General features: G+C 43.0%; 1 protein-coding gene across 4 annotated transcripts in view; it reads left to right on the top strand.

Annotated features, from left to right (window-relative positions):
* The window catches only part of setbp1 (SET binding protein 1), a 299187-nt gene that overhangs the window by 189978 nt on the left and 81320 nt on the right, over positions 1 to 27889 (top strand). The window lies entirely within an intron of this gene.

Raw genomic sequence — 27889 nt, 5'->3', positions numbered from 1 at the left:
AGTAAAAACTAGTTTCTGTGATGTTGAAGATCTGAGAACACAAAAACTTAAAAGAAAGGAGCAGCAATGGGCCCTTCAACATTTGTGTCATTCAGAACATTCAACATAGCAGCTGTCTATCATTCACTCAAACCATGGTTAATCCTTTACAGCAACTTGAATTTCCTGCACAATTCCCAATATCTCCCGAGCTAAATTTTTTCAGCCTCTGAACAAAGTACGCAATGCCAAAAAGTTAGGAAAGTGCGGCGAGAATGATAAAACGAAATTCTATATATCCCAAAAAAAAGATTTTCCACTTCAAGTTATAATAGATCTGTCAGAGTTTTGTTGTGATCAGAGAGAGGCCTAGTTGCATGCACTCACATCTCATTACCACCTAATTTATAAACAGTATTTTGATTTCCCAGGCATTGAAGAGAGACTAGAGAGCGCTAATTAATGACTTCAGTGAATCTCAGGTTGGGCACCTAATGACTTGTCTGCCTTGTTAGCCAAAAAAAGGCCAGCAGGCTAAGGGATGACCTTATAGAGATTTATAAAATTATGAGGGGCATGGATAGGGTGAAAAGCTAAGGTCTTTTTCCCAAGGTAGGGGAATTCAAAACTCGTAAACTTCTGAAAGGCAGCATTTTTCACATAGAGGGTGGTGTGTATTTGGAAAGAGCTGCCAGATATGGTGGTGGACGCAGATACAATTACAGGCATCTGGATCGGTATATGAACAGCAATGGTTTAGAGGGATCTGGGCTAGATGCTGCCACATGGGACTAGATTAATTTGAGATATCTTGTTGGCACAAATGAGTTGGACCGAAGGGTCTGGTTCTCTGCTAAATATCTTGTGACTGCAGCTCACTGACCACTTCACCAGGTCTCCACCGTGCCAACATTTCCCAAATTTTGTGAACATGCTGCATGGATAGTGACTGCCTACACTGCCCTTCCATAGAGACTGGCATCGCCAAAGCACCAGCCTCACCATATCATCATGGCACATCCCAGAGTAATTTATAATATACTTCAGCACTTCATTACTTCACTTGGGAGCTCACAAATATCTTAATTTACAGTGCTGCTGTCAATCTGCTATGTCCATGGAGATGGGGCAGCCAACTTATGCATCAGACCAGCGTATTTTTTTTTATTCAACTGTGGGATGTGGGCGTCACTGGCCGACCAGCATTTATTACACATGCCTAATTGCCCTTGAGGGGGTGGTGGTGAGCCGCCTTCTTGAACTACTGCAGTCTACCAGGGTTGACCCACAATGCCATTAAGCAGGGAATTCCAGGATTTTTACGCTGTGACAGTGAAAGAACCACAATATATTTCCAAGTCAGGATGGTGAACGGCTTGGAGGGGAACTTGGAGGTGGTGATGTTCCTATATATCTGATTCCCTTGTTCTTCTAGATGGAAGTGATAGTGGGTTTAGAAGGTGCTGTCTGAGGATCTTTGAATTTCTGCAGTGCATTATTTAGATCGTACACACTGCTGCTACTGAGCGTGAGTGGTGGAAGGAGTGAATGCTTTATGGATGCAGTGCCAATCCTGTGGGGCTGCTTTGTCCTGAATGGTGTCAAGCTTCCTGAGTTTTATTGAGGCTGCACTCCTAGTAGAGTGAGTGTGAGATGGTAGAGAGAAGATGGTGCCACTAATCTGTGATGAGCAAATAAGCCATTAACCTCCTTGCAGTGTTGCTGAGCTTTCCTTCTGACTGTGGACACTTACACTGACACAGCGGGCTATTTCAGACCAGACTGGCAGCATTTGACATAGTATGCAGCTGGAATTTCAATGTGGCATCTACGTTGGCAATGCTATCAAGTAAAATTGCATGAGAAAAGTTGTCATAGTTCGCAGAGAGAAACCCACCATGAAACTCCTTGGAATCAACATCCAGATTTTGGCAAAATTTAGCCCCTTGATTCCAAACATCTGTGGATACCTGTCTTAAATCTGCACACCACCTGAGCATCTACACTTCCCCAGGGATAAGAATTCAACAGATTCATAACTCAAGTTCAAGGATGATCTTCAGGGAAGTAAATCTGCCATCTTTACATGGCCTGGGAACTCCAAACGCCAACAGTGTAGTCAACTCTTAAATGCCTCTGAAATGACTTATCAAACTACTGAGTCCTAAGGGCGGTTAAAGATAGCAGTAAATTCTTTATTGTGAGACTGTGACCCCTTATTACGAGGCTCCCTAGCCGGAGCAGACAGTTTCCCAGAATCTAAATTTTCATGCCCCTTAAGAATTTTAAATGCTTAATTATATGCTCAATCCCCTACAAGGGGCTGCATGGTGGCACAGTGGTTAGCACTGCTCCCTCACAGCACCAAGGACGCAGGTTCGCATCCAGCCTTGGGAAACTGTCTGTATGCACTTTGCACATTCTCCCTGTGTCTGCGTGGGTTTCCTCCAGGTGCTTCAGTTTCCTCCCAGGGTGTGGATGTGCAGGGTAGGTGGATTGGACTGCAAAATTGCCCATAGGGAGGTGTAGACTAGGTGGGTTATAGGGGGATGGGTCTGGGTGGGATGTTCTGAGGTTTGGTGTGGACTTGTTGGGCCAAAGGGCCTGTTTTCACACTGTAGGGATTCCAATTCTGTTCTTCCAAACTCTGTAGAATATAAAGCTAGCTTACTCAATCTCTCCTCATAGCAAACATGCCCTCATACAAAGGATGTTTAGAGTGAAATTTTTGCTCTGCCTGTCAGTTATTTCCTTCCTTTTCTTCAGAGACTAAAACCATGTAAGCTGTTACGGATGTAGTCTCACCAAGATCCTAAATGAATGCAAGCAAGGCTTTTTCACTGCTATCTTCCAATAATTCTATTAAAATTTAACAAACTATCATTTTTTGTTAATTGCTTGACACTCTGGGCAGTTCTTATTTTCCAAACTCCTAGACTAGTATCGATCATGCATCCTGTATGTGTGGATGAAGATTGTTGAAATATTTGAGACAGAGTCAAATTTGAATAACAGCTTTACACTTATTATTAATTATAGATGGGCTGATAGCATCTCTCACAGACTGCCTTTCTTCTCATATCTGCATTGTTGCTTATTTCTATTGCATTTTTGACACCTTCCGACATCGCTAACCTTGTACATAAAATTTCCATTGTTATTATGTCAGTACCATATGTACAACAAGCTAATGTCACTCATGCCATAAACGCAAAGGGAACTCAAAGGATGCCAATTGGAAAATTGTACTGTCAAAGCTGCTAATGTATTTATTTATGTAGAGCCAGGATGAAATTGCACGAGAGGTGTTAATTATCATTTTGCACAGGGAATATCAGAGGACTACACACACATTACATGCCTTTTTTTTATATTTCTTCCTCTCCCACACACAAAGTATAAGTGTGAAAACTTAGTATGTTGAAGGTCATATGTTTTTATGGTTGTTCCACTGTTGACTTTATATCCTTCTTAACAGTATAAAGTGATAGGCGTAATGACACTTCACTGTCTTTACACAACTTACCCATAATCTGTATGAATACAAGGTAAGTAAATTAACAGTAACAAAAAATATACACTCAATTTATCAATATCAAATATGTATGAAATGCATTCACCTCTCCAAGGATTTGAAATCTCAATCTCTAGACAATTCTGTACTCTGCCTTGTAATGTGCTGTGGTCTTACAAAATTGCATGTGTAAATGTATCCTGAACATAGATTTTTCTGAAGAAGGGTCGAGGCCCGAAACGTCAGCTTTCCTCTGGTGCTTGGCCGGCTGTGCTCATCCAGCTGTCCACCTTGTTATCTCTTATTATCATAGATTAAACAATGTTAGCATCCACAGAACCTTAGAAAGTGTACAGTTCAAAAAGGGAATGTTCAGTCCAACTTGTCCATGCCAACCCAAAGATACCCAGATGCCCTTTCATTACCCGTCTTCTTGCCCCATAGCCCTGCAGTTTACAACATTTAAGATGCAGACCCAGGGACTTTTTAAAAGAGTTTAGGATCTCTGCCTCCACCATCAACTCAAGCAGCAAATTCCAGACACCCATCACCTCTACTCTATTCTTACCACTCACAATTTTGTATACTTCAATCATGTCACCTCTCAGCCCTCTCTGTTCCAAGGAAAATAACCCCAACCTCTCCTTCTGTATACACTTCTCCAGCCCTGGCAACATTCTAGTAAATCTTCTCCGCAGCCCTTCCTATCTTATCCAAAGATATCCGTTGCTATATGTCAATGCCATTTTAACCTATAGTTGGGACCTTTTTTTTAGAACTTTAAAGAGGTGCAAGATGTGATGTTCATCACAGATCTGTTCCCGTTTGTTTCAAATTATTCAATTCCTTCACTGGGCCCTTCGGTTAAAGTGCAGGTTGTAGTCTGACACCACTTGGGAAACTTAAGAGATGCTTAAGTGAGAGATAAGCTATGCATCAGCCTGTGTTTTTTTCAGGTGAACAGCAGGATTTTTATTATATGTATTTATGCAAATCATACAGTTATTCAAGTCTCTACTGATCTCAACCTGGAGCATAGAGACATCAAAAAGTCCCTATGGTCTCTTTATCTAACAGGCAGGAAGTCAGAACACTGATTAACTTGTTTTGTTTTTAAAGCCATAAAATGCATGTGTTATCATGTTTCAGCCCCAAAATCAACCTGTGCTAATGAGACATCTATGTGACATTAGATACGTTTTTGGTCACCCTAGATAACAGTAAATTTTTAAATAATTATAAAGGCTCTTGCCTTGTTTGCATGAGAGCTGACTGGAGTAGTTACAGTATGTTATCACACAGTGAAGTCTAAATGAGTCAACACCTTTCATTGAACAGCTGTCAGCAGATGCTTCGATGATATGAAGGGTTTTAATTAGCACATCATAGAGACAAGATCAGCAGGCTGGGCAGAGATTACATATATTTTGTTTCAATTGTTCCCTCCACCACCAACTCGCCCTGCTTCCATGATTTGAGATGATTTTGGATGCAAGTAAAACATAATACCTGCAGTTTTAGAAATCTAAGAGCTCCTCAGCAGGCAAAATAGGATTTGAATTTTAGCTTCCAGGACATATCTGTTGCAGTAAAAGACTGATATGAAAGGCATTAAGTGATACTTGGTTCAGTTTCATGGACGTAGTGATAGGTCCTAAAAACACAGGTTGATGTTCCTGATATCTTCAGCACATTCTTACATAGTCGAGAGACCTGAATATTAGTGAACATATCTTGGGCAGGAAAACGGGTTGATCACTTTCAACCGTCACAGTTTCAAATGTCGCCATGACATTTTTTTTGAGCAGAACAAGGTCAGGAGCTCAGAATTCCATCAGCATGCACTCATTGCTAAGCCAATCATGTCAGTTTTGGCTCAACAGTATTCATCGAATGGATGCATAGCCAAAGATCTTCGCTACGATTGGTTGGCCACTGGATCACAACCTCCCGGATGTCCACAACTCCAGTGCAAGGTACCAAGTGAGATATGAGGATGGTAACATTGACAGTGATAAATAGGAGACTGTGACCCTGAGAAATCTAATGATTTGGAAGAACAGAAGCTAAGAGCTCAATTGGCTGAGAAGAAGGCATGGAGAAAACAATGGCCAGTGGATATTGCATCAAACCACCCACTGTCTTCTTTTGCAGCAAACACAGTGGAGCCTATCATGCCTGACTGGATCTCTTAATTTGCACGAGATAGTGCTTATCAAAGACTTCACACCACAGCACAGACCACTCTCTCACAAAGCAGAAGGCTGTCACACCAACTACAAGAGGCATTGCAGAAACCATGTTTCTAGGATAGTGGATATTGCAAAAAGCTACACTTATTTCATTGAAAATGTGCTTAAAATGTACAGCACAAGTCCTAATTTGTTGTTTTGAAACCATATCTCTCAAAGCTTTGCATTGAGAAAGTTAGCTTTTTGACCATTTTGTCCGTTTTTAAAGGAAAGGAAAAGGGGTGAAAGTTAAACAGTAGATAACTCAAAACAGGGGAGCTGCATCCCATTGGGAACCCTCCATATCTTCTCCTTCCTTGCATCATGGTGAGGAATTCAGCCTGTGGTATTGAAAGGAGTGTGGACGTGGCGTTTGCAGCGCAATGGTAGGAAGTCTAACTCCAGATCAGAAGTTGCATGTTCAAGTCATGTGATAATGGGAACTGCAGATGCTGGAGAATCCAATATAATAAAATGTGAGGCTGGATGAACACAGCAGGCCCAGCAGCATCTCAGGAGCACAAAAGCTGACGTTTCGGGCCTAGAGATAATGGGAACTGCAGATGCTGGAGATTCCAAGATAATAAAATGTGAGGCTGGATGAACACAGCAGGCCAAGCAGCATCTCAGGAGCACAAAAGCTGACGTTTCGGGCCTAGACCCTTCATCAGAGAGGGGGATGGGGTGAGGGTTCTGGAATAAATAGGGGGAGAGGGGGAGGCGGACCAAAGATGGAAGAGATTACATGTTCAAGTCATGTCAGGTTCAGGAAGTTTTACCTCAGCTCAAATTATGGGGTGGCACAGTGGTTAGCACTGCTGATTTATCAGTGCCAGGGACACAGGTTCAATTCCAGCCTTAGGTAACTGTCTGACTGGAGGTTGTATGTTCTTCCTATGTCTCAGTGGGTTCCCACTGGGTGCTCCAGTTTCCTCCCGCAATCCAAAGATGTGCAGGTTAGGTTGATTGGATGCGCTAAATTCAGGGTTACAGGGATATGCTAGGTCTGGATGGCATGCTGTTTGGAGGGTTGGTGCATACTGGGTGGGCTGAAGAACCTCTATCTGCGCTGTTGGAATTCTATAGAGTATGAACCAGCTTCCTTCCCTTTTGACATATGCCTGTCACGGAAAAATGTTTATCTTGCCTGGCATCTTCTGTTATGGGGAGGCAATAGCCCAGTGGTATTATCGCTGTATTGTTAAACCTGAGACCTAGATAACATTCTGGTTTGACCCAAGTTCGAATCCCGCCATTGAATTTGAATTCAATAAATATCTGGAATTCAGCGTGTAATGATGATCCTGAATATATAGTCAATTGTCGGGAAAACCCATCTGGTTCACTAATGTCCTTTAGGGAAAGAAACTGCCATCCTTGCCTGGTCCGGCCTACATGTGACTCTAGACCCACAGCAATGTGGTTGACTCTTAACTGCCCTTTGGGCAATTAGGGATGGGCAATAAATGCTGCCTCACCAGTAACACCCTCGTCCTGTGAATGAATAAAGATAAAAAAAAGAATGTGGTGATTGCAACATCAAATTCAGGATGCGTGCCTTAGGACCTTGTGGGAATTTTGACACCACTGCCTTGCAGGAAGTTGCCCAAGAATTTGAAACTTCTGATGGGCAATTACCTTGATCTTGGAACCCTCTAAAAATAGCCCCAATTCTGAGTTAGGGTCAGAGACATTGGAGGGTTTCGACTGACTTCAATTAATAGTTCCCCGGAAAACATTAGGGAAATGAAATTGTGTCCATTCTCTTGGACACAAACTGCCTCCCTACTCATCAAGAGTAACTACCCTCTCCCCTTCACCCACCTGGTACTTGTTCTAACTGACCATCTAGCACCTTACTCCTTAGCAGCTACAGGACCTTAAAATGCTGCAGTATGGCAGAAATTGTCATGAAAAGGGGATATGGTTTAAAAGTCAATCCACTTCGGTGCTGACTGAGTGGATTCCTAACCTGGATTAGTTTAACTCAGCTGAGAAGTTCCTAGTCGAGAGAACCCCTCTAATGTTGTTTTGTTCTGCCTGATCAGAAGGTCTGGATCCAAATGCACAGTGTGCAGTGAATCTAAAGGACTTGGATAGGCCTATCCTATTGCACTGATTTATGCAGAAGTAAGTGCTTTTTTTGATTTGATAAACCCGCAAAATATTTACATATCAACCAAAGTCATGCATAGGGTACCTTTATCGATACTTCTGTTTGTGTGTTAATTTTAATTGTTAGTCGTATGTTGTTTCATTGTTATTGGAGGGCAGTTGGCTGGACAGCTGGTTTGTGATGCAGAGCAATACCAATAATATAGGTTCAATGCCTGCAGCAGTTGAAGTTACCATGAAGGTGTTCTTTCACAACCTTTCCCCTCACCTGAGATATAGTGACCCTCATGTTAAACCACCACCAGTCATGGCTATCTTATGAGAGAGCAACCCTACTTCTGGTCAGACTATGATCATTCACCTTGACGGGTTATAAAGTTGAGATGCAGAGATGAAGGGCCTTGTTTAATTAAATACCTTGTGCACTTTTAAAGGACTTCCTGATTCATTTTTTGAGATATTTGCCTCTTAGGTTTTGCTGAATTTCAACTTAAACTCATGATCTTTGGTCAACTGATACAGAGGGTGTTATTTAATTTAGCAGATCTTTTATGAGTCAGCTCCTGTGCCTGATTGTGAAGGAGGTTCTTAAACCCAACTGATTCTTCTCTAATGTGGCTATGCACCCACCAGATTCCATGGAGAGGAACAATACAGTGTTCAATACCATCACCATGACACGTGAGCACCAGTCAATCTGGAGTGCAATATCTCTGTCCACAATGACATTTCAGCCCAAATTTAAGTTTCACTTAAACATTTAAAATTAAACATGTGTCACAAGGCCACTTTAAAGGACTGTCATTCATTAATTTGTGTTAATTGGATCTAATTTGGTTCAATTTGACACTTTTCCTCGAAAGAAAAATAAGATTACTGGAACTTTGGGTAGTAGGTAGGAAGCCGACATAAGTAATTCTGCATTCTGTAAATAAACCCATTATTGCAGAAAGTATTAGCATCTAGCTTCATACTTCACCAACTGGAACAGGATTGTATTCAATAAATCTAAAACAATTTGGTTAATCACAGCATGATCACAGATTTGTTTGAACACAGGGAAGTGAACATCAGACCGCTAATCAGCTTTCAGTTATTTGATCTTAACTCTGTTGTTAGATTCTGTCAGTGATAATGGGAACTGCAGATGTTGGAGAATCCAAGATAATAAAATGTGAGGCTGGATGAACACAGCAGGACAAGCAGCATCTCAGGAGCACAAAAGCTGACGTTTCGGGCCTAGACCCTTCATCAGAGAGGGGGATGGGGTGAGGATTCTGGAATAAATAGGGAGAGAGGGGGAGGTGGACCGAAGATGGAGAGAAAAGAAGATAGGTGGAGAGGAAAGTACAGGTGGGGACGTAGGGAGGGGATAGATCAGTCCAGGGAAGACAGACAGGTCAAGGAGGTGGGATGAGGTTAGTAGGTAGGAGATGGAGGTGCGGCTTGGGGCGGGAGGAAGGGATGGGTGAGAGGAAGAACAGGTTAGGGAGGCAGAGACAGGTTGGACTGGTTTTGGGATGCAGTGGGTGGAGGGGAAGAGCTGGGCTGGTTGTGTGGTGCAGTGGGGGGACGGGACGAACTGGGCTGGTTTTGGGATGCGGTGGGGGAAGGGGAGATTTTGAAGCTGGTGAAGTCCACATTGATACCATTGGCCTGGAGGGTTCCCAAGCGGAATATGAGTTGCTGTTCCTGCAACCTTCGGGTGGCATCATTGTGGCACTGCAGGAGGCCCATGAAGGACATGTCATCTGAAGAATGGGAGGGGGAGTGGAAATGGTTTGCGACTGGGAGGTGCAGTTGTTTATTGCGAACCGAGCGGAGGTGTTCTGCAAAGCGGTCCCCAAGTCCTCACCCTCAACAACTTCTCTTTCGATTCCTCCCACTTCCTACAGACTAAGGGGGTGACCATGGGCACCCGCATGGGCCCCAGCTATGCCTGCCTCTTTGTAGGTTACGTGGAACAGTCCCTCTTCCGCACCTACACAGGCCCCAAACCCCACCTCTTCCTCCGTTTCATTGATGACTGTATCGGCGTCGCCTCTTGCTCCCCAGAGAAGCTCGAACAGTTCATCCACTTCAGCAACACTTTCCACCCCAACCTTCAGTTCACCTGGGCCATCTCCAGCACATCCCTCACCTTCCTGGACCTCTCAGTCGCCATCTCAGGCAACCAGCTTGTAACTGATGTCCATTTCAAGCACACCGACTCCCACAGCTACCGAGAACACACCTCCTCCCACCCACCCTCCTGCAAAAATTCCATCCCCTATTCCCAATTCCCCCGCCTCCGCCCCCACGATGAGGCATTCCACTCCCGCACATCCCAGATGTCCAAGTTCTTCAAGGACTGCAACTTTCCCCCCACAGTGGTCGAGAACGCCCTTGACCGCGTCTCCCGCATTTCCCGCAACACATCCCTCACACCCCGCCCCCTCCACAACCGCCCAAAGAGGATCCCCCTCGTTCTCACACACCACCCAACCAACCTCCGGATACAACGCATCATCCTCCGACACTTCCGCCATTTACAATCCGACCCCACCACCCAAGACATTTTTCCATCCCCACCCCTGTCTGCTTTCCGGAGAGACCACTCGCTCCGTGACTCCCTTGTTCGCTCCACACTGCCCTCCAACCCCACCACACCCGGCACCTTCCCCTGCAACCGCAGGAAATGCTACACTTGCCCCCACACCTCCTCCCTCACCCCTATCCCAGGCCCCAAGATGACTTTCCATATTAAGCAGAGGTTCACCTGCACATCTGCCAATGTGGTATACTGCATCCACTGTACCCGGTGTGGCTTCATCTACATTGGGGAAACCAAGCGGAGGTTTGGGGACCGCTTTGCAGAACACCTCCGCTCGGTTCGCAATAAACAACTGCACCTCCCAGTTGCAAACCATTTCCACTCCCCCTCACATTCTTTAGATGACATGTCCATCATGGGCCTCCTGCAGTGCCACAATGATGCCACCCGAAGGTTGCAGGAACAGCAACTCATATTCCGCTTGGGAACCCTGCAGCCCAATGGTATCAATGTGGACTTCACCAGCTTCAAAATCTCCCCTTCCCCCACCGCATCCCAAAACCAGCCCAGTTCGTCCCGTCCCCCCACTGCACCACACAACCAGCCCAGCTCTTCCCCTCCACCCACTGCATCCCAAAACCAGTCCAACCTGTCTCTGCCTCCCTAACCTGTTCTTCCTCTCACCCATCCCTTCCTCCCGCCCCAAGCCGCACCTCCATCTCCTACCTACTAACCTCATCCCACCTCCTTGACCTGTCCGTCTTCCCTGGACTGATCTATCTCCTCCCTACCTCCCCACCTATACTCTCCTCTCCACCTATCTTCTTTTCTCTCCATCTTCGGTCCGCCTCCCCCTCTCTCCCTATTCATTCCAGAACCCTCACCCCATCCCCCTCTCTGATGAAGGGTCTAGGCCCGAAACGTCAGCTTTTGTGCTCCTGAGATGCTGCTGGGCCTGCTGTGTTCATCCAGCCTCACATTTCATTATATCAGATTCTGTCAGTTGTTTTTGAGGCATAGTGTGGACGTGCCAGTGTTGGACTGGGGTTGACAAGGTCAGAAATCAGATGACACCACGTTGTAGTCCAACAGGTTTTTTTTTTAAATTGTGTATTCAAATAAACCTGTTGGACTGTAACTCACTGTTGTGTGATATTTGACATTATTGAGATGGATGCTTTTGTTTCTTTTGACTGCCTGGGGGAGAATAAACAGAGTTCAATCAAGAGTTAATAATACAAACAGTAAATAATCAGCTCCTACATCCATTACGTAATCTCTTGCCTTATTAGCCCTTCCCCAAGTGCACCTTACACTTCTTCAATTTGAGTTTAACTTTCCGACGCTCCGCTCTCCTGACCAGTCCGTTGATAACCACGAATTGCAAGAGACTATCTTCCTTGTTATTTACAACCCTATCAATTTTCATATCACCTGTGTGTTTCTTGATCACACCACTTATAGATAAGTCCAAACCATTAATGTATACCACAAATAGCAAGGACTAGAATGTTAACGCCCCAAACTAATCAGACATCCAGTCACTAAACTATCTCTCTACCAACACTCTCTGCTTCCTTCATCTCAGTTGATTTTGGACCCAGAATGCCATTTTGCATTGGATTCCACAGCCTTTACTCATTGAGCAGTCTGCCATGAAGGACCTTATCAAAAGCCTTGCTAAAGTCCATATAGACCACATCAAATGCATTTCCTTCAGCAATACTCCTGTTTACCATCTTGTGCCTTGATACTGTACACACCTGGCACTGTATCAGCCTGGCACCCTTCCTGCCATTCAGTTGGCACCTGATATACCTGGCATCTTACCCACCTGACACCATATCCACGTGGAAACCAAACCCAACAGTTACCTAATGTACTTAGCCATCCAAAGGAGCTGTTAAAGTGGTTTTATGTGATGTGGACCCTTTACATCAGAGTATAGAGCAACTGATTTGCCTTCACATCACAGCTCTGAACTATGAGAGACTTGTCAGAATGAAAGTACAGGTCCCTATTTCAGAAGGGGTCGAAAGTGGAATCTCATCAGAAATGTGGAGTTCTTTCTACACATTAAAAAAATGAGTGGCAACCTGTGTGTGATTCCCCCTTCCTGGAATATCCAGCTCTATATCTCTCACCTTCACCTTGTTTAATTGACTTTAATAATGTTGACTTTAACATCTATATTAACTCTAGTAGAGTTCAATATTAGGTTACTAAACAATAACTCAATCTTCAGGGCATACTATGTAACTGTTGGGACTGTTGTCAGTGAATATTTCCCAATAAGTGGGCTGGAATTTTTCTTTTCTTTATTATTTCGCGGGATGAGGATGTCGCTGGCTAGGCAGCATTTATTTCCCATCCCCAATTGCCCAGAGGGCAGTTCAGAGTCAAGCAAGTGTGCAGGTACAGCAGGCAGTGAAGAAAGCTAATAGCATGCTGGCCTTCATAACTAGAGGAATTGAGTATAGGAGCAAAGAGGTCCTTCTGCAGCTGTACAGGGCCCTGGTGAGACCGCACCTGGAGTATTGTGTGCAGTTTTGATCTCAAAATTCGAGGAAGGACATTCTTGCTATTGAGGGAGTGCTGCGTAGGTTCATGAGGTCAATTCCCAGAATGGCAGAACTATCGTATGTTGAAAGGTTGGAGTGACTCGGCTTGTATACACCTGAGTTTCGAAGGATGAGAGGGGAACTGATTGAGGTGTATAAGATTATTAAGGGATTGGACACTGTGGAGGCAGGAAGCATGGTTCCGCTGATGGGTGAGTCCAGAACCAGAGGACACAGTTTGAAAATAAGGGGTAGGCCATTTAGAACAGAGTTGAGGAAAAACTGCTTCACCCAGAGAGTGGTGGACATATGGAATGCTCTGTCCCAGAAGGCAGTGGAGGCCAACTCTCTGGATGCTTTCAAGAAAGAGATGGATAGAACTCTTAAAGATAGTGGAATCAAGGGTTATGGGGATAAGGCAGGAACAGGATACTGATTGTGGATGATCAGCCATGATCATAATGAATGGTGGTGCTGGTTCAAAGGGCCGAATGGCCTACTCCAGCACTTATTGTCTATTGTGTATAACCACATTGCTGTGGGTCTGGAGTCTCATGTAGAGCAGACCAGGTAAGAGTGGCAGTTTCCTTCCCTAAAGGACATTAGTGAACCAGATGCATTTTTCCAACAATTGATAATGGATTCACGGTCATCATTAGACTCTTAATTCCAGATTTTTAATTGAATTCAGATTCCACCATTTGCAATGGCAGGATTCAAACGTAGGTCCTCAGAATATTATCTGTCTCTTTGGATTAAGAGTCCAGTGATAATACCAGTAGGTCATTACTTCCTCAAATAAACCCGTGGGACTGTAACCTGGTTGGGCTATGTATATGGTTACTGGATTATAACTCTAAACAAGCAATGAAGGAAATTCTGTTGATAAGGCTATGCTCAGCACTGAGTCTTGGTTAGATTAATACATTTCAATAGTATGAACAATGAGTTATTTCTGTTCTTGAAGATGCTTATTTATGTTTCTAACTTTCCCTGTCAAACTGTTCCTCCTTGACCTTTTCACAACATTCTCCCTGTTAGTAATACCATCTTCTTCTATCTTTGTTATCAGGTTCCTTTGAATTGCTTGTGTGTGACTCCATTCCTGTTGTTGCAACTATTGCAATTCCTGCAATGGATTCTGATCATTCTGCATTGTGTCAGTATCAGGATTGCTTTACTGTTGTCCTCTTTTTCTTTGTCTTCATGTTGTTCTCCACATTATTACTCACAGGCTTGGGGACGGCCCAGATATCCCTCACCACTTCTTGACTGCATTATGGGTGTTTAGGTTGCTGCCTGATATCATGTAACTGATGAGTTACAAACTTTCTGTACATCACTAAATGGAAGATTGCAGTTATTGTCTTTGGTACTAACTAAAATACCTGCCTTTTTAATACTGAATGCATTCTTGTCACTCCCCATACAATAGAACTGGATCAAACAAGCAAGAATGTGAAAGGTTTCGGTCCAAAACATTGACTTTACTGCTCTTTGTATGCTGTCTGACTGGCTGTGTGTATACAGCTCTACATGTCTAGCTTCCAGCATCAGCAGCTTGTCTCCAAGCAAGAATGTTGTTTGACCTTGCACAGGGATCTTACTCACACATCACTTATTTCATACTCGAAACAGTAACTGTCTAGCCCTACCCTAGCCTGCTGGGGCTGAAATGTTTATGCACACCTTTGCCTTTTCTCTTTCACTACTCTTATGTTTTTCTTGCAACTAAGCAAGACTTTAAATTTGGATTAGAAAATTACAATCTGTTTTCCATGTTCATTTTTTGCAGTAATCAGTTTTTCAAAGACATGTCATAGGCAACAATTTGACAACTGCTTTGTTTTTATGCTTGTGGCCTGACTTTTATTGTCGCAAATAAGACCAAACAGAAGGATGCTCGCAGTAAAATAGCTGGTGAGCAGCACACACCCACCTCTCATTCTTAGCTATTTTCCTGAGGGTCGGAGAGGGAGAAGACCCTGGGAACTGCCTGTTCTTGTTAAGGAGGCATGTGTCAGCATTGTGGAGTTGTTGATTGCCCATACCCAGCATGCTTCTTCATTTCCATGAAGATGGCTGGACTGCAGCAGGCATTAATTTTTGTACCACCAGTACGGAGATGTGAACCATGAATTGTAAGTGGGTAGGATTTAAAAGGCAAACAGAATGATGTGCCTTTTTCACTGTTCATAATGAAGTGTTGCAGCTTGAGTTATATCAGTGTTCATTAAAGTGACTCATGACCAAATTGTGATTGGAAGATGCAGCTACTCATTAAACAGTTTGTTTATTAAATTGTTGCTTGATTAAAGTTTTTAAAGATTTGTAGTTCAGGTTATGGATGAGGTTGTAGACATGCTTGCTGAGCCAGTGGATTTGGTTGCAGATGTTTTGTCACCTTGCTAGGTAATGCCATCAGTGCACCTCCAGTGAAGCGCTGGTGTGCTATCCTGCCTGTTATTTATGTACCTCGGTTTGCTAAGGTGGTTGGCATCACTTCCAGTTCTGTTTTTCAGTGGTTTGTACATCAGGTCCAGTTCAATGTGTTTGTTGATGGAGTCCAGGTTGGAATGCCAAGCCTCAAAGAATTTCCTGGCATGCCTCTGTTTGGCTTGTGCTATTATGGATGTGTTGTCCCAGTCGAATTTATATCCTTCTTTGTCCGTGTGTATTGAGATCAGTGAGAATTGGTTGTGTCTCTTGGTAGCTAGTTGGTGTTCATGTATCCGTATTGTCAATTTTCTGCCGGTTTGGCCTATGAAAGGTTCTCACAGGCTCTGCATGGTATCTTGTATATTCCATTAGTTTTATTGGTTGTGGATATGGGCTAATTTACATTCGTCAGTAGCTGTTGCAGGGCGTTTGTTGGCTTGTGGGCTACCCTGATATCTAGTGGTCTGAGTAGTCTTGTAGTCATCTCTGGTGTGTCTCTGATGTATGGTAGGGTGACTAGTGTGTCTGGCCATGTTGTGTTTTCTTGTTGTGGTCTGTCATTGATGTAACAGCAGATTGTGTTTTTTGGGTACACATTCCTTTTAAGAAACTCGTAGAAGTGTTCCTGTTCTGCTTTGCACAATTCCGGGTTGCTGCAGTATGTTGTGGCTCATTTGAATAATGTCCTGATACAGCTATGTTTATGGGTGCTAGGATGGTTGCTGGTGTAAATAAGTATCTGGTCTGTATGTGTAGTCTTTCTGTCTACGCTATTCTGGAATTCCCCATTCTTATGTTCCACCATTATGTCTAGGAAGGGTAGTCGGTTATTGTTCTCTTCTTCTTTTGTGAAATTTATTTCACTGAGGATGTTGTTTATGTTTCAGTGGGTTTCTTCTAGGCTTGTGTGTTTGATAATCATGAAAGTGTCACTACATAGTAGACCCAGAGTTTGGGTTTGATAGTGGAGAGTGCCGTCCGTTCTAATCATTGCGTTACCACTTCTGCAATCAGCCCTGATATTGGGGATCTCATTGGCGTTCCATTGATTTGTTTGACTATATAGTCGTTGAAGGTGAAGTGTGTTGTGAGGCACAGATCCAGCAGTTTCAGGGTGCTGTCCTTGATGGTGTGGGTGTTGTAGGGTGCTGCCTTCCTGATTCGTCCAGCAGTGTGGCAATTGTTCCTTTGGCTAGGTCAACGTTCATAGATGTAAATAGTCCAGTTACATCAAAGGATATCATAATCTTGTCCCCTGCCATTCTGATGTCTTTGATATTGAGGAATTCTTGGGAGGAATGGATGGAGTGGGTAATGTTGTCAACTAAGTATTTCATTTTCCGTTTCTAGTTCTTTGGCCAGTCCATATGTTGGTGTGCCTGGTAGTGAGACAATGAGTCTGAGGGGGACTCCTGGCTTGTGTACTTCAGGGAGTGCATGGAAGCAGGGTGTATTGGTCCTGCTGGCTTCATGTTTTGGTAGTCTGCCTTGCTGCTATCTCCTGAGATGTGTAATTTCTTCATGATTGTTGTGATCCGGGTCACTAACTGTGGTGTTGGTAGGTGTTGGCATCTGTTAATCGTGCGTTAGCTTTCTCGATGAATTGGGTTCTATTAAGGATTACAGTGAAGTTGGCAGCTAAGATTACAATGTTGAGTATTTCCAGGGCTTTCTTCTCTTCTGTGTTAAATGTGTTCCACTTACCTTTTCTGCTCAGTGTTGGGACTTTCGTCTATTTGATGGTCTGTTGTATTTCCTCCGTGGGTCCATTGCTCTTTAGTGTTGACTCCAGCGCAACCAGGAAGTCAGTTTTTTTTGTCGTGTCTGTAGTTGCACTTCAGTCCCGGTACTAGGATGGTCTTCTCAATGTCTGTAAGTGGTGACTGTGAGATGTTCTTGAACCACAACACACTGCATCAACCCAGAATTGTGCAAAGCAGAACAGGAACACTTTTACAGAGTTTTTAAAAGGAATGTGTACCCAAAAAGCACAATCCGCCATTACCTTCCTGACAGACCACAACAAGAAGATGCAACACGGTCAAACACACTAGGCGCCCTACCGTACATCAGAGACATATCAGAGATTACCACAAGATTACTCAGCCCCCTAGATATTAGGGTAGCCCACAAACTAACAACCACCCCACAACAGCTACTGATGAATGTAAAGGACCCCATACCCACAACCAATAAATCTAATGTAAAATACAAAACACCATGCAAGGACTCTGAGAAACATTACATTAGCCAAACTGGAAGAAAACTGACAATAAGGATACAATAACACCAACTAGCCATCCAGAGACACAACCAATTCTCACTGGTCTCATTGTACATGGACAAAGAAGGACATGAGTTCAAGTGGGATAACACATCCATAATAGCACTAGCCAAACAGAGACATGCCAGGGAATTCCTGGAGGCCTGGCATTCCAACCGGAACTCTATCAACAAACAAACACATTGAACTGGACCCGATTTACAAGCCACAGAAAAGCAGAACCAGAAGTGATGCCAACCAAGGCATATAAATAACAAGCGGGACAGCATACCAGTGCTTCACTGGAGGCGCACTGATGATGTTACCTAACAAGATGACGAAACATCTGCAATCAAACACACCGGCTCAGCGAGCAAGTCTACAACATCAGTTATTGCTAGTGCCAAATGATGAGCTGTCAAGTGAAAGCGGCAGCACAGTTGGCCGCAGTGGTTAGCACTGCTGTCTCACAGCGCCAGGGACCCGGGTTCGATTCTATCCTCAGGCGACTGTGCGGAGTTAGCACGTTCTCCTTGTGTCTGCATGGGTTTCCTCTGGGAGTTCCAGTTTCCTCCCACAGTTCAAAGATGTGCAGGTTGGGTGGATTGGCCATGCTAAATTGACCATAGTGTTCAAGAATGTGTAGATTAGGTCGGTTATAGGGGTATGGGTCTGGGTGGGATGCCGTCAGGGTCGATATGGACTTGTTGAGCCGAGGGGCCTGTTTCCACGCTGTAGGCATTTGATGATGAAATGTTGAAAAGACTTTTGATGAGTTAAAAGAAAAGTCTAATTCAGAAAAGGATAAAAAAGTTTACATTTCATATGCGATAACAAGGTGTAGAGCTGGATGAACACAGCAGGCCAAGCAGCTTCAGAGGAGCAGGAAGGCTGACGTTTTGGGCCTAGACCCTTCTTCAGAACTGTAAGGTTAACCTGGATAATAATTTGTCAGCTTTTACTCTTTTCCAGCTGTTTTTTCTGTATTCAGTCAAGACATCTGTCGAGATAGCAGTTCTGAAGTCTGTTGCTTGGAAGTTTTATGGGCACTTGGCTACATATGCAAGACTTTGGTTGCACAGCTCATTTGAACAGTTTTTTTTCATTTAACCTATTTTTAGAATTAACCTGTTTAGAGCTGTTATTACATACCTCTGGAGCAGGTAGAAGTTGAACTGTGCCACAAGAGGGCTCTTTACAAGAGTCTCTTTGTTTACTTGGAGAGTTTCATGGGCTGTTGGTTGCAAGATTATTGCCTAATGGTATCACATACACGTGACTTTGTTTACACAGCTGCTATTTGAAGCTTACTGGGGCGGGGGAGGGAGGATGTGGGAGGGGTGGTTTGTGGTTTATTCAGCAATACCCAACTACTATGAATTCTGTTCATGAAGTGGATAATAGGTGAAGAGGTGGGGATTGGCTAGGGTTGATGTTACAGTCATCAGGCTTTTTAATTACATATGCATTAACTGCTGATTGCATAAGAAGCGCTGTCCGAGGTTTGTTTGGGAATGGAGATGGGATCTTTTCACCAACTTGTTGTACACCTGGGCTGCCTTGAACCTGACCTCCAGAAAATCCCACACTCTTGTAGAGTCAAAATGGAGTTTGGAATGCGATGCAGGACATCTCTTAATTCTTACTTCTAGCATGAAAAGTCAGCTCCACTGTGTTTAGTGTTTTATGTTTTCCTAATGAGAAAGTGGATCAAATCATATTGTTTAGTGGTTTAGCCGTGTTCTTAATTGGCCACTAGTGGTTTTGAAACTGTTGTAAACAGTGCATAAATGTGTCATTCATTCGTACTTGATGTTCACCAACTTAAGGAACCAGTCTGAGTGTGGCATCTTTACCTTGCATTCACAAGGGTATCAGTCATTGACAATCTACAGAGCCCTGGGAATCAGTGCAGGTGTGAGCAGTCAAGCAATTATATTGATAGTACATCCATGAGCAAGCAACCCCTATTATCTTCTACCATGGAACGAAGGAGCTGAAATCGGGTTTGGAGTGATGGTGTATTTAAGGATACAACAGAGAGCTGAAGCCACTTCCTGCCCATTGAAGTTCTTGCTGGTCTTTGTAAACAGCTTCCTTTGTGCAGAAAGAAGAACACTTTTGCATGACTCTTGTCATGTTTGCTGAATTAAATTTGTTTTATTTGGGTATGAAGGTTGCATTTTTGAACAAAATATTGTGGTATCAAGTTCTTATTGTATCATACAATACCTTTAATTGAGCCACGTTATATTGAGGTGTGAAAAATGCACATCTATTCTGCAGTTTGAATAAAGCAGCTGCCTTGTCTACTAATTAACTTGGTAGTTGTGTCCAAATGAGTCTTGTAGCAGGACAAAAGGTTAACATTAAGGCTTCAGATGTCATTTGTAATCATTTTTTTCTGTGTGTTTTGGAGACCCATAGCATACCTGGTATAATTCAGTAAACTCGACTACAGCAGATAGACTGTACAACCAAACAACTGCATCACCGTGACCCCTGCGAACATGCAGGCATTTTTATTGGCCCGATTACAGCTTTTCTGACATGTACTGCATGCTAAGTGTGAGAGTTAAGGGGTGGTGGGGGAGGAGTAGGAAAGCCAGAGTGCTGCAAGAGCTTGTCGTATTCAGAAATAATGAGACCGTTGGAAGATGACTGGCTGCATTTGTACTAAATCTTTTCACAGTTTCTCTGTGATTTTGCCAGATTAAGAGCTCCACTGATTTGCAGGAACAGCCACTGTCTTTTTGTTCAGTGTTTACTTTCTGAAGACAAGGACAAGGTGAGTGGCTTAAGCCTGATCACCTGGTTTCTGCCCCACTGTCTTTCCCCACCCAGACCCCATCTCCCTCATTGCACTTAGTTCAGACCATGCCACCGTTGTAGGGGTGTATCCAAATTAATTCCTGCTATCTGCAACCAAATCTGTTGTTTGAGAGGCCTCGAAATGATCCCTTCAGGAAGAAACTATGCCATAAACAGTCACGACTGTGAAAAATCAGACTGTGAAGTGCATTTCACTCTGCATTTTGGCTAACTTAACAGACAGTTACCTGTCTTTGTGACAGTGAGACTTTTAATATTTGTCAGCTAAGGTTTAATCCAGCATTCTGCAGGCTGTCAACAATCCTGTAAGTAGCTTCTATAACTTCAGCAACCAAATGTCGATTGTTTTAATACAATTTTGCAAATGAACTTTTTTTAATCAATTCTTGCAACTTACAATGTAATCAATTATTTTTCAAGAAAATAACTATAATAAGCACATAATCTAAAGTTTGAAAATCAGAACAAATGTCGAATATTTCGACTAGTGAAGAGGCTGATGGAGATCTATAGTACAACAGAAATTCTACTAAATGCCCAGAGGGTCCAACAGTATCTGGAAAGAGCAAGATAGGTTTCCAGTGGTAATCAGTCATGAACAAAATATTTGGAAGTCATTGTGTGTGTGTGTGGTATTTTTGATTAAGAAGTGATTTTCACATATAATTTTTGTATCAGTTTTTTTTTAGAAGAAAGGGTGTTGAAAGAGGGCTAGCTCCCAGGAGATGTACCTTGCTGCAGATCAGGACACAGTCACTAATGTTATTAGTTTTTAAAAAACAAATTCGCTGATGGATGGCTCTGAACATCTGACTGCATTCAATATGGCTCCACATGGAGAGCATGTTGTAATTAACCTAGAAGAACAATCAGCAGTGTATGTTGTTTTAAGTTTTAAATTTATTAATTTATGCAAATGAATAGAGCCATGGTTCAGATGTTTGAGAATCACAGCAGGAAGCAATTATAGGCACGCTAACCAGCAGCTTATCTCAATTCACGCGGGCCTTTAATAAAGGATCTCGCTTGAGAAATAAACTGCTCAGATGGAAAGTGTGGCTGATTCACAAAGTATATAAGTTTAAAAAAAGCTCAGAGTTTGTTTGGAGTCAAATACAATCCATTTATTTGATACTGGGATCTGGCTGTAACTGCATTTAGTTTATTGGCACAGAGTAACTGTGTTTTCATCCTCCTCTGGTTATCAAATGCACAGCTTGCTATGTGTAAAATATAAACCACAGATCCCTTGATGATCTTGTGGGCAAAATGGTTTCCTGATGTGGTACTAAGATCTTCAGGGCAATGCATGTCCACACACTTGTGCCCTGTCTGGGCTGTGTAAGCTGATCTACACTAAGCTCTATCACCCCTGGGCTCAGAGAAACAAACCAAGCATTAGAACCTGGTCACTGTCTGGTGACCTTAGCAGGAGAGGCCATCGTCATGGATATTTGGTATGAATTGGATCAGTCCCAACTTAGATATCATCTGGAGTTGAAAAGACCAACAATTCTTATAGTTTAACAATACAATAGATACAGCAGAACTAAGGGGAAAGTGGTTGAGTGCAGGTAGTAACAGTGGAATTATTCTGGAAAGAAGATAAATTAAGGGATAAAAGTACCATTAATATCATTCTGGCTGTTGGTGTTAGACAAGCAGTAGCTACTTGGCATGGTGGCAGGTATCAGTGGGGTTCCATGTTTTATGGTATGTGTGTCTCAAGGGAATAATGCTGCTGGCTTGGAATTCTGTTTAATATTTGAAAATCCACTTGTTGGATAGTTCTAGAAATGATATGGCTCCGAATTACACAGTTTGGCAAACGTTATGGCATGAGTGCCTGGAACTTCCCTTGAATGTGCTTTTTCTGTTTCCTGCACAATTCATGCGATACTGTCATAGAACTACAATGATCATGAAATTTTAAGTGCAAATTGCAATTAATGCAGTTGTACTTTCGTGAGAATATGTGCTGGCTCTAGAAACGTCGCTTTAGCAGGACGCACCCACAAAACTGGATCCCCCCCAAAGGGTGGGCACCTCCAAATTAACATACACGGCCTGAAATTCGAGAGTGAGTTTACAAAAATATTGACGAGGGAACCGACTTCGTCAATCTAAGTAGAAAATGGCTTTGTAAGTTATTTTCAAAGTCACTTTTAGTAATTTAGGGCTGAATTTTACATCCCTTGCCAGGTATGTTTTCACTGAGGGTGGGGAAGGCACGTAAAATCTGTTTGGAGCTCGACCTCAGTGTGTTTCCCCTTAATTTGGGATTGAGTAAGGCACTCTTTAGGCCTCAGTCCTTAGGCCTGTCGAATACCTTAACTGCCTTTTTCATTAGCAGTTATGAGCCTCAATTATTCTTCTTGTCCTTGAAAACTCGGCAGCAGCAGGCAGGCCACAATGCAAAAGGCTTCTTTGAAAAGGCAGGAAGAGAGCAGAGCAAAGTAAATCCAAGAAAGTGGATATTCTGCATATATCTGGAGGTCTCTCCCTCCCATTCTAAAAGGACAACCCTTTAGACTTGAGATGTGAAGAGGAGTTCCTTCAGCAGAGGGTAGTTAATCTGTGGGATTCATTGCTGTGGAAGGCTAAGGGTGTTCTGCATATACCATGGTGTCTCTCCCTCCCATTCTGGCAAGATGTTAATCCATTTTGTTCCTCACACCCCTCCCACAAATCCCAATTCCTCATTCCCTTCTTCTTCACTCCTGTGTTCTCACATTCTTCCATACCTGATAACCATAGACTTGGCTTGCTATAGTGACTGTATTCTCCTCTTCCTTTGCCTCATTGTGGATCCAGCAGCAGTTCCCCACTATTAAACTCTGGTGCTATAGCTGCCAGCCAATCATATGGGCTTTCAGGTGTCAAGGGTGGGACATCCCGTTGATTGATGGGCTGGAGTCCAAATCTGAATCTGTTTGTCCTGTCTACAATTCTCTGGGATGGGCCTTTCAAAGGCTGGGGTGTGTTATCATGACTATCTTTCAGTTGGTGTTGGAGGTGAGGGGAATGGTATGTTCTTAGCCCTCTCCCCTACTCCACAAATCCCATTAGATCCTGTGATCTTAATGTTAAAGTCAGGTTATCCACAGGCAGTGAATTCATACTACCACTCTTAAATATATTAAAGAATAATTATAAACTTCTTATTGTTTTAAAACTTACATGAACACTGTACTAGTTCAGGAAATGAAGACAAGGAAACAGCTTTCAAAATGGGCACAGGTTTGGACATATTTTGTGTCAAATTGCTATCTATAATGTCTATGTTTTGTTCCTGGATTGAAATATACTGCAGTATGAAGGCAGATTGGGGATAAAGGGGTCTTTTTCAGGATAACTGCTAGTGAAGAGTGGAGTTCCACAGGGGTCAGTGTTAGGACCACAGTTATTCATGTTACACATTCACGATCTGAACAAAGGACTGAGGACGTTGTTGAAAATATTGCAGATGACACAGAGATAGATGGAGCGGCAGATAGTTTTGAGCAGGCGGGGAGGCTGCAGCAGAATTCGGACTGGCTAGGAGAGTGGGCAGACAAGTGGCGGATGGAATACAATGTGGGAAAATGTGAGGTTTTGCACTCTAGTAAGTAAGAGGTGTAGACTATTATCGAAATGTGGAAAAGCTTGGAAATCTGAAGCACAAAAGGGCTTGGGAATCCTTGTTCAGGATTCTGTTAAAGTTAACAAGCAAGTTCAGTGGGCAGTTTATGAATGAAATGTTAGCATTCATTGAAGAGGAGTAGAATGCAAGAGCTGAAGCTGTATAAGGCTCTTGGTCAGACCACTTTTGGAACATTATGAGCAGTTTTGAGCCGATATTAAGGGAAAGATGTGCTGGCATTGGAGGGGTTCCAGAGGAGGTTTACAAGAATGATCCTGAGGGCGAAGGGCTTGTCATCTGAGGAGCAGCTGAGAACTCTGGGACTATACTTGATGGAGTTTAGACGGCTGAGGGGGGTTCTGATTGAAACTTACAGAATACTGAGAGGCTTGGACAGCGTGGAAGTGGAGAAGATGTTGCTTCTAATAGAGTCTCAGAGTAAAGGGACAGCCCTTTAGAGTTAAGATATGAGAAGGAATTTCTTCAGCAGAGGGTAGTTAATCTGTGGGATTCATTGCTGTAGAAGGCATAGGAGGCCATGTCATTTAGTGTCTTTATGTCAGAGGTAGACACATTCTTGATTTGTAAGGGGTGCATGGATTATGGGGAGAAGGCAAGAGAATGGAGTTGGGAAACATATCAGCCATGATCCAATGGCAGAGCAGTCTCGATGGCCAAATGGCTGAATTCTGTTGCTATATCTCATGGTCTCGTAGTATGGTACCCTGCACATGATGGGGGAACGACCAGTGTCTCAAGCTCCAACACCCTGCAACCCCCCCCACTCATCCCCCATTTGCTGGGGCCCATCTGACAGGCTTCGGTGAACCGAGAAACTCACTCTGATCCCAGGCTTGCTTCTTAGTGACTTGTCCAGCCTGCGGTAATACCAGCGGTGGCCATTGTTCCCCGTGGCCGCTTCTGAGATGGATGAGTTGCTGGCCGTCTAATTGGTGGGAGCTGTCTTGGGTAGGACCTTACCGTTAACATGATAAATTCTAGCACTTCAACAAGTTAGTTGCCCGAGGATCGCAAATTCCAGTCAGGGTTTCCATGTCTGGTTGAGAACATAAGAACTCAGAGCAGGAGGAGGCCATCCAGTCCCTCGAGCCTGCCTCGCCATTTAATAAGATCACAGCTGATCTTTTAAAGACTCAGCTTCACTTACCCGCCCACTTGCCATAACCCTTAATTCCTTTACTGTTCAAAAATGTATCTAGCCTTGCCTTAAAAACATTCAGTGAGGTAGCTTCAACTGCTTCACTGGGCAGGGAGTTCCACAGATTCACAACCCTTTGGGTGAAGACGTTCCTCCTGACCTCAGTCCTATATCTGCTTCCCTTTAATTTGAAGCGAAGCCCTCTAGTCCTAGTTTCACCTACTAGCAGAAACAACCTCCCGATCTCCCCTTTATCTATTCCCTTCATAATCTTATATGTTTCTGTAAGATCTACGTTCATTCTTCTGAATTCCAATGAGTATAATCCCAGTCTACTCAGTCTGTCCTCATAATCCAACCCTCTCAACTCTGGAATCAACCAGATGAATCTCCTCTGCACCCCCTCCAGTGCTAGTATATCCCTTGTCAAGTAAGGAGACCAAAACTGCACACAGTACTCCAGGTGTGGCCTCACCAGGACCCTATACAGCTACAGCATAGCCTCTCTGTTTTTAAACTCTATCCCTTGAGCAATGACAGACAAAATTCCATTTGCCTTTTTAATTACCTGCTGCACCTGCAATCCCACCTTCAGCGATTCATGCACAAGGACACCCAAGTCCCTTTGCATAGCAGCATGCTGCAATTTTTTACCATTTAAAACATAGTCCAATTTGCTGTTATTCCTACCAAAATGGATGGCCTCACACTTATCAACATTGTACTCCATTTGCCAGACCTTTGCCCACTCACTTAGACTATCTATATCACTCTGCAGACTTTCAGTGTCTGCTGCACACTTTTCTCTACCACTCGCCTTAGTATCATCTGCAAATTTTGACACGCCACACTTATCCCCAACTCCAAATCATCGATGTAAATTGTAAACAATTGTGGTCCCAACACTGATCCCTGAGGCACACCACTACCCACTGACCACCAACCAGAAAAACACCCATTTACCCCCTACTCTTTGCTTTCTACTGGTCAACCAATCCTCTATCTATGCCAATACATTACCTGCAATACCGTGCAACATTATGTTATGTAGCAGCCTTTGGTGTGGCACCTTGTCAAATGCCTTCTGGAAATCCAGATACACCACATCCACAGGTTACCCATTGTCCACCGTGCAAGTAATGTACTCAAAGAATTACACCAAATTAGCTAAACATGACCTACCCTTCATGAACCCATGCTGGGTGTTCCTAATGCGACAATTTATATCCAGATGTCATGTTATTTCTTTCTTAATGATAGATTCAAGCATTTTCCCCTCTACCGAAGTTAAGCTATTTGGCCCATAGTTACCTGCTTGTTGTCTACTTTTTTTAATCAGTGCCGTCACATTGGCTGTTTACCAATCTGTGGGAACCACCCCAGAGTCCAGTGAATTTTGGTAAATAATTACTAGTGCATTTGCTATTTCTCCCATCACCTCTTTTAGTCCCCTGGGATGCATTTCATCAGGGCCAGGAGACTTGTCTATCTTCAGCCCCATTAGCTTACCGAGCAGTGCCTCTTAGGCTGAAGTGCCCTTGCCTTCCAACTATTAGAGGAGGCCATTGTTTCTTTGAAGTGTCCACCAATGTTTTCTTTTTATTCAAAGGAAGTCTTGTATTATCATGTAGTTAATGCCATCGTCAATCTCTTTTTTTAATACATTTTGCATAATTGCATAATTTGTATTATTGTATAATTTGTATAATTGTATAATTTAGATTCAGTGCCTAGTGACAATAACAACCTATTTGTTCATTTTTATTTAAACTGCACCTAAACTCGCCTAAATAAATTTTAATAACTTGAAATACTGTAAAAAATGATGTATTTTGTTTGGGTACTTCGTCGTAGGATGTGGTGAATCCAAAGTTAGTCTTGGTGTATATGTCAAGGGCATCATTAATATTAATTACACATTTAAAATAGTTCAACGCTACCTAAACTGTACAGGCTGTTAACGTACGACAATATAAGCTGGTGCAGTATAAATCCTCTGCAAACATATTACTACGCTGTGTGTTGCTCCATTTTTCAAAGCTAGTGTGTTAACAATAGCACATGTTAGCAGTTAAATTGGGTGCACACTCACAGTGTCAAATTTTATATTTTAAATATTAATCTCACACCAAGAATTTTTGATGTCATTAATTCTCTATCATATCATTTTGGATAATTTCATAACTTTTTGACAATAGGAAGTGCTATATTATTTTGGACGTGGTTTTGGCACCATAAAGTATCATCTTGCCTTGGTATATTTTTTCTTTGGTGTCAGCCAGGTGTAGCTGTGAAGACTGACCAAATGTCCGCTATCCTCATCCTCCCTGCAAGCCATTAGTAAAGTCAATTTGTGATAGTGCATTAGAAAATATGAAAGAATGACTATGAATGTCCTAGCCTTTTAGTTTTTGTCCTGACCTCTAAATATGGTAGTATGAGCATCTTCTCTATAATGACATGACTGTGCTTGTAAACTTACTCTTCGAGGAATTGACAGCACTAACTCATGCTGTGTACACTCTGAGTTGTTGCATCAACCTGCGGTGCTACATCTCATCAGACTGTCATTTTTTAATCAAATAAGGTATGTATTGTAAATAGTAACCAGCATCAAAAGATGAATTCAAGGTTCAAATGT

The sequence above is a fragment of the Stegostoma tigrinum genome, chromosome 1, assembly GCF_030684315.1.
Source record: "Stegostoma tigrinum isolate sSteTig4 chromosome 1, sSteTig4.hap1, whole genome shotgun sequence".
NCBI lineage: Eukaryota > Metazoa > Chordata > Chondrichthyes > Orectolobiformes > Stegostomatidae > Stegostoma > Stegostoma tigrinum.
Note: the sequence above shows the minus strand (reverse complement) of the source record. Positions and strands in the feature narration are given on the sequence as shown.